The sequence below is a fragment of the Trichoplusia ni genome, chromosome 2 (assembly GCF_003590095.1).
Source record: "Trichoplusia ni isolate ovarian cell line Hi5 chromosome 2, tn1, whole genome shotgun sequence".
In the NCBI taxonomy this organism is placed as follows: Eukaryota; Metazoa; Arthropoda; class Insecta; order Lepidoptera; family Noctuidae; genus Trichoplusia; species Trichoplusia ni.
Window position 1 is genome coordinate 14,983,716 of NC_039479.1, and position 8,472 is coordinate 14,992,187.

Here is an 8,472-nt window from a genome sequence, read left to right on the forward strand (position 1 = left end):
TGTTAATAATATCTTAGAAACTGCGGAACATACTTTTGAGAATGCAAAAATATGTCATTACTGCATGCCAAATGCAGGTATATCGGATCTTCTATCAACATTGGAAATTAAGCTTTTAAATTACACTTTTGAAGATTATTGTATAATTCTTATAGGTGAGAAGGACTTTCTTGTATCCACAAACTACGAAAAATTAGTTAACTACATGAAGAGTAAGCTCGAAACAATAACACATACTAACGTCATTATCTGCGCCCCTAATTTTAAACTGCATAACAATGTAATTCTGTTTAATAAGAGAGTTGAAGCATTTAACCATCATCTACATTTAAGTAACGAAATTTTCGAATATGCGTTCATATTTGATTCTAATAAACACCTAAAATACACATATGCCATGTTCTCCAAAAATACGGGCAAAATAAACAATTTAGGGATTTATATAATTTTTCAAAAATTAAAAAAATATATTAATTATTTAGATGCTTGTTATGTAAATTCTAACGATATTAACACAACCAAAACTACACTTACAGATAATAAAACTAATCAATGCAATCCAGGAACAATACCTTTCTATTTTAAAAAAGTAACTAATAATATAAGTCCTCAGGTCTCTTTGGTAAATAATAAAATAAATAATAATTGTTCGCAGACATTACAAAATGAGAACCTAACTTCTACTTCAAATCAGCTTTTTCGTCTATAATTACCTAACAATATTGCACCAAAATATAAATGGCTTAATCGCCAAGTCCGATCTCTTATCATTAACTTTTGATAATGAACGAACACCTATAGATGTCTTGTGCGTTACAGAACACAATATGATTTTAAATGACTTAAGTATTTTAAACATTCAGGAGTATAAACTGGGTTCTTGTTTTTGTAGAAAAAACCGACGCGGTGGATCTTGTATCCTGGTAAAAAAATCTCTACAATATATGCCATTACATGAAATTAGTAAATATTCGATTGAAAACATCATTGAATGCTCAGGTATAGAATTAACTGAACATAAAATATTAATAATTTGCATCTATAGGCCCCCGAGATCGAGTGCAGAAGATATAAATAATTTCTTTTCAAATATAAATTCTCTTTTAAGCCGATTTTGTTACAATAAAAAAAGAGTAATAGTTTGCGGTGACTTCAACATTAATATGCTCAAAAAAACATATGAATCAACTTCATTTCGGCAAATTATAGAAAGTTATAATTTAAAATTAGGCATTAAAGAACCGACACGATTGTCAAGTAAGACATGTATTGATAACATAATATTTAACATCAAAGGATGTACAGCAAAGGTCACTGAACTAGCATTATCAGACCACACAGCGCAGATGCTCAAATGTCCAATCAGAGCTAGTTTTATTCTTAAATCGTGGAATATGGAAAAACGTGATTATTCTAAAGAAAATATTAATAAATTTAAAGAATGCATAAATTCCCTCAGATTTACTGATGTTTTTGAGAGCTCTGAACCAAATGTAGCATTTAATGAATTTTATGACCTTTTTTGCCTGTTCTATAATCTCTGTTTTCCAACAATAGAAATAAAAATATTTGCCAAGTCACGACCGAAATGGATAACAAAGGGTCTTAAAGTATGCTGCAAACGTAAAAGGGAGCTTTTATGGGAATATAGGAAAAAACCAACGGAGTCCAACAAGTCTAGTTTCGTATCATTATCATCACGATTAAATCGTATTATCAAGCTTACCCAAAAGTCTCGTAATGATGAATACATTAAATCTGCTCGTAATAAATCACAAGCTACTTGGAAGATAATCAATGCTAATAAAACCAATTTACCAAAGGATCAAATCCAAGAAATAACTGTCAATGGTAATTCAATAATTGACCCTGAAGAAATCGCTAACCATTTTAATAACTTTTACATAGATCAAGACACAAGTTCTTTACCAAATCACACTAAATACCATATTCAGCTTGAATCAAGGTCAATGTTTATGCTTCCGACTATACCACAAGATGTTGATAACATAATTAGAAATTTAAAGAATACAAATAGTACCGGCTATGATAATTTATCAACCAAAATTCTGAAACATGTTTCTGTAAAACTGTCACATATTCTGAGTCATATAATTAACCTTAGTATTTTAAAGGGAGAATTTCCGAGTAAGTTAAAGTTAACAGTGATAAAGCCACTATTTAAGAAAAAGGACAGATACGACATGAGCTGTTATCGCCCAATAGCTCTTGTGCCAGTTTTATCAAAGATATTTGAGAAAGTTATACATGATAGCATTTATAAATATTTTGAGGCAAATAATCTATTTTGTAGTGAGCAAGTTGGTTTTCGCAAAAACAAGTCAATTGACATAGCTGTATATAATTTTCTCCAAACTATATACACCCAAATGGATAAGGGTAAGCAAACCTGTGCACTATATATGGACCTTACAAAGGCCTTCGATTATGTAAATCACCAAATTTTGCTTGATAAGTTATGCGCCTATGGGGTCAGAGGGAATATTCATGAATTAATCAAATCTTACTTATCAAATAGAACACAAATAACTCAAGTGACTAGAGTATGTCCATATGTAAAAAAAATAGTACACTACTCATCAGCATGTAGAATGGTTACATCAGGTGTTCCACAAGGGAGTGTACTTGGTCCACTTCTCTTTATTATATATATAAACGACCTTCCTAAGATAACAAAATACAACACAGTTTTATTTGCTGATGATAGTACAATCCTTTTCACCGGCGACAACAGATTGCAAATGGAATCAGACATTAATACGACTCTAAACAATATTATAGATTGGTTAGAAGCAAATAATTTACATATTAATCTTGGCAAAACTAATCTCATGACATTTAGAAACAAAGTTAATAAAATTACAAACATGAACATTATTTACAAAAATGAAAATATAAATGAAGTAAATGCCACAAAGTTCCTAGGTGTAAATATAGATAATAATTTAAACTTCAAACATCATATTGAACAGCTATGCTCTAAATTAAATAAATACTCTTATGCATTGTATATACTTAGGCAAACGGTCAATAGGTCAACTTTAATTACAGCATATCACGGCTATGTTGCACCACTTTTAAAGTACTGTGTTATTTTTTGGGGCAACTCCACTGATAAAGAAGCTGCCTTTAAAGCGCAAAAGAAATGTATTCGAGCCATTACCAATATTAAGCAAACAGAGAGTTGTAAGCCATCATTTTTAGAATTAAGTATACTCACACTACCATGCATATACATATTAGAGGTTTTAATGTTCGTTAGAAAAAACATGCACTACTTCAAAAAGTTAAAAAGCCAAAGATTAAATTATAATATAAGTTTACCAGAAAACAAGACAGCACTATTTAACAAAAGCATTTTATGTATGGCTCCACGTATCTATAACCATTTACCAAAATCCGTTCGGGAAATAACAAATATAGATAGATTTAAGATTAGTGTCAAGATATTATTATTAAGAAAAGCATATTACAATGTGGCAGAATACCTAGAGGATAACTTAAGATTGTATAAGATTTAGATTAAACAGAACAATGTTTCATGTCTGCAGTGATTTTGAAAATTGTGTAGTTTGCATGCCTTTGTAGGTGGGATATGGTCAATGTGCAGTATTATAATATTTAAGAACTTTTATGTACCCATATTCGCAAATGAATAAATGATTTGATTTGATTTGATTTGATTTGATTTGAAATAAAACTATCATTTTTTAAATGCATATATCACAAATGTAATTTTTAGTTTTAATTTCGAGATCTGCACATAAATCATGTACCCATCCTTTGCATTTAATACATAGGGTCATATTTTCTTTGCGATCTTGTTTAGTGTTGTTAGTTTGCACAACCAATTTTCTTTAGCATCTAATTTCTTATCTTTCTGTCTATCTTTCTTTTTTTATTTGTGAATTGTGTTCCTTTTTGTGTTCATCTATGTCATCTTGCTTCCAAGAGTTATAAATTTTCTTTGCCATATTGATCACCTAAAGGAAAAGAAATAAATTAGCAAAAAATATCTCTGTAACACCTAAGTCGTACCGGTACGAATTAAGAAGTTTATGCAGGTACGAGTTAGGCAGCGGGGTGTACAAAGTTTAAAACCAAAATTAAAAACATAACCTAGAAACCGTTTACCATTTAACCTAGCTCATATCAACCAGAAAACACTATAAAAACAGACATGAATCAAAAAAATATTCGTTTCAACACAATCTTTTGTGAAATTGCTTATGAATGACGTAAAAAAATTAGTGAAAACTGTGCAAAAAACTTACTTTTTCATTATTTTTTGATCGCGAATTCCGGCAAGCCGCCGCGCGTTGCTGTTTATCCGTGGTACTTAGTAGAACCATATTGCACTGCTAGATGCCACCTTTTCATGACGGGTGCGCAGATATCGACGTGGTACGACTTAAGCGCTGGTACGACTAAAGGTACTTTACCCTATGTTTTATATTCAGGGCACATGTACACGGGCGTGCGTTATTGCAGTGGGGTGGGATTTATGACGGCGCTCATTTTAAAAATAAAGCTATTCTTTCTAAAATATTGTCATATCTGGTTTAAATTTTTCACTTTATACGCCCCGTAGGCAACATTACGAGAATTTCGACCGGGTGATACGAATGAATGCGTGAATTTTTGATTTTAATATTATTGTCACTTCTATTTTCAAATTCTACGACTCGATACTTTGTTTCCATATTTTATTTTATGGCTGTCCAATTGTATTGCTTTATTTTTCTGCTGTTCTGTTCTATAAGATGAACTAAGCAGTTTGTCAGATAAATTGGATTAGTTTAATGGCTGAAAAATAATTCATAATAGACGTTAGAGTCCAAACTATGTTTTTAATTATTAATTGTTCCAGTTAATTAGAATCTTTATGACTTTGGTAATTAATCGGCTGTAATCAAATCGTTATAATTTTCATGCAATGATGTACCGCAGTTGAGAGCATCGCCATGTTCTAATATACTATGTCTATGAACATCGTAAACTTCAATTAAAACTAAGTAGCTTAGTAAACATGGCTCCAGTTTTTAATTTAGAGCGAACGCTCATAGGCTACTAATCTTTTTAAATGAGATACAATTGTTTATTATCTTACAAACCGAGAATATTTCTGGATACTCGAATAAATATCCCTGTAATAACACATCTGAGATTATACACGCACGGTAACTCCTGTGTAATTAAACAAAGAACTTTAATTATTCATTTAGGATTTTCAAAAGAAAACTATCATAACACATTATTAAGTAAAATAATTGTCGTTTATGTTGTTTCCAAAACACGAAATTAATGGAGACATCAACTTTATAATTATTTTTTAAGTATACCAAACGGAGTGAACCACATAATTAGTTAAGGACAGAGCTTTTTTAATTATCCGGTAGTTGATTAACTTGTGATGGGCACATTAATAAGTGCGCCAGTAATTACCGTCAGATAATAGCCAGCAGCTAGTTATTATTATCACAAGAAACATAAAAGGGGAGCACGTTTTGTCATAAAACGTGTAATGTTTTAATTCCTGTTTACTTATTTTGTTTATTACGCTCTCTCCATAAAGGCTGTGCAGGTGTAAGTGTTCTCACGAAGCAATTAACGTCCAACCAAGTTGAAGGGTTGCTCTTGAACCTCAAAAAGGAGCAAAGAAAAACAGTAACGTGGTCTTAGCCATTATTTTGTTGTTCCAAATGTTTTTTTTCTCGCGGTATGAAAATAAACGCTTAACCCCGTTACGACTTGGCTGTAACTTTTGGCTATGTTTTTGTTATTTTTTTCTTGTTTTGAAATGCGTGTTGAGAACAAGCTGAGTTAATGCTGCGTGTCCTGAATTTCTGTAGGTCTGTAGAGGTCATACGCGACCGCGAAGTTGGTGCATGCAGTTGGAAGTGGCGGTAACTTTACACGCGACATTAAGTTGGGACGCAGTCGCGACGCCATCTCTAATGGGAACTAGGCATTGTTCTGCTGGGTAACGCTGCTCCTTTTGTATACAGTTGGATGTTCAGACAATGGCTAGGGTTAGAAAAATATTATATTTCATATGTTTGCGGTACAGAAAAAAAATCTTACAGTATTTTGTTTCTGTACCTAATGTCAAAGACACTTAATGGTGTTTGATTTATTAGACCCATCTCTATGAAACTGCTCTCTATGAAATTAGGTACAATAAGACTTGATAGGCGTATGTGGTATGATGAGCGAGCGAAAGATGAGAGGAAGGCATATGCCCAGCAGTGGGACAACACATAGTCTTATTGAAAATAATAATAAAAATCAGCATTGCCTCATACGCAAAATCCGTTAAAATATCATTAAGTTATAATTAGCTCAATTTTATAACGAACGATATTCTGCTATTTAAAGGTTGCTAATTAAATAAAAAAATACCTATTCCTCATAAAAGGAAAGAATTTTTCGAGAATTTTGTGTGAGACGGTCGAATTCCATAATTATTCTGAACATACGATTATATAAAGCCGTATAATTCATAGCAAAGTTCGTTAAAGGTACGAGAACGATCGCGTCTTTGCTGTTAATGTTGTCTTAATTTATTCAGAAGCGGAACACGATCCTGCCCGACCCTAACAAGATACATTAAGAAAATTAACGTTTGACTCGGTTCTCTCTTTTGACACAAAATTCCTTGATTGGGCTGCTTACGAAACAGAAATTTGATTATCGTATGTGCTATAAAAAGGCGAGGATTAATTGAATTTGTCATTATCGTGTGTCTCTGAGTAGCTTAGAATGGCCTTCAACAGTATCTAACTACACTTTAACTAAGACCGTTGTTAAAAAGAGACGGTACTCTATGTTGGGTAGCGCCATCTTGCTTCCACATCGCTAGAGTAACTTTAAGAGGTGGTGGCAAGCCCCCAGGGCCGTCACAATCAATAGGCAATATTGACATTGCCATTTCCCTTTGTAGGCTATTTGATGATCTTCACGACTCCAAAATGTATGTATGTTTGTTCTGGCCGTCCTAATAGGTACTGTAAACTTCTTGTTTGCAATACAACCTTAGCAACTGAAAGGTTCGGTGAAGGGTCTGGCCAAATTGCGAAAATTATGTCACTACGTTGCTTCGTCGTGGGACGCAACACTTACTTTAGTTTTCAAAGATATCTGATCAATTTAGTATAATGAAGTAATAAAGCTAAAAAGCTAAGCCGCGGTATCTTACACGTTCGAGAATGCGTATGTGACAGAGATTGACGGCAAATCTATTGCGTAGGCATGTGCGGTCATGGATCTTGATCGCGGATCTTAATCTGGGCGCTATGAGAGGTTCGCGTCCCATGGCTTAGGTAATTGCTACAGAAAATTAAATTCTTGATGACCGACGCCTTTGAAAGAGAACTTATATTCCTATAGTTTCATATTCCTAAAGTACTTTTAATCGTCCTCACTATTTAGTGTTACAGTAATAAAATGAAAAATACGCATTGAAAATTTTTGAAAAATCTGTTACGGACTAAACAACTTTTATTATGAGATTGATTCAAATACCTTATTTTACATTATAATCTAGACACGACAAAGCTCTGACGTCGACACATAAAAAACCAAATCGCCGCCGTATCGATAATGTAAAAACTCTCCTGTTTCTTTTATGAATATTTTATCGGCGTGAGAACTTAGTTATCGGGCTATATTAAAGCTATTACGTGAATGAATTTTGATTACTAGAGTGGTGTAGAGACTAGATTTTGAGCTTTGCTTTTAATATCTAATACATACATCATAAATATAGGTATATCTATTATTCGTTTAATGTTTTGCTTTGAATCTATTAAGTTTTATTGTTGAAACTAGCTGTTGCCCGCGACTTCGTCCACGTGTTTAGATAATATACTCGTAAGTTATTATTTATATCTACCCTGCTTTTTCCACTTGTTCCATTGTATCTATCTATCATTGTATCGCTCTTATTAGTCGCAGCGTGATGGTTTATAGCATAATAAAACCTTCTTTGATAAATGGTCTATATAAGACAAAAATAATTTACCGATTCGGCCTAGTAGTTCCTGAGATGAGCGCGTTCAAACAAACAAACAAACTCTTCAGCTTTATATATTAGTATAGATAAAAAATGGCATCAGTGTTCACGGAAAATAAACCTACGTAACGTAGATATATATGTTGGAATAATTACAGAAATAACTTGTAAAATCTTTTTGATCACACAAATATGAAAGTTATTTTAAAGTGTAATACGTTAAGATTAATGAGTGTAACGAAACATACTGAATCCCAATGGGCTATCGTTTAAACTAAGTGCCTATAATTCGAAGAGTTTACCCTCTGGCGCCTTTGGGAATCGCGCTCCACCGCTTTCAAATATTTCTTATATAAAAGCACACATAGTAATACCTCTCCTTAGATTCTTAATAATTATCGTCGGAAAGAAACCGTCTTAAGGCAAAAGAGAGATTT

The 8,472-nt window shown here is 32.7% G+C and overlaps 1 long non-coding RNA gene across 1 annotated transcript; it reads right to left on the reverse strand.

Annotated features, from left to right (window-relative positions):
- Positions 1-3,727: 3,727 nt before the first annotated feature.
- LOC113508362 lies at positions 3,728-4,486 on the reverse strand. Its single transcript, XR_003402017.1, has 2 exons — positions 4,296-4,486; positions 3,728-4,004 (listed from the first exon to the last, which is right to left on the reverse strand). It is a non-coding gene; the product is annotated as an uncharacterized LOC113508362 (long non-coding RNA).
- Positions 4,487-8,472: the final 3,986 nt, after the last annotated feature.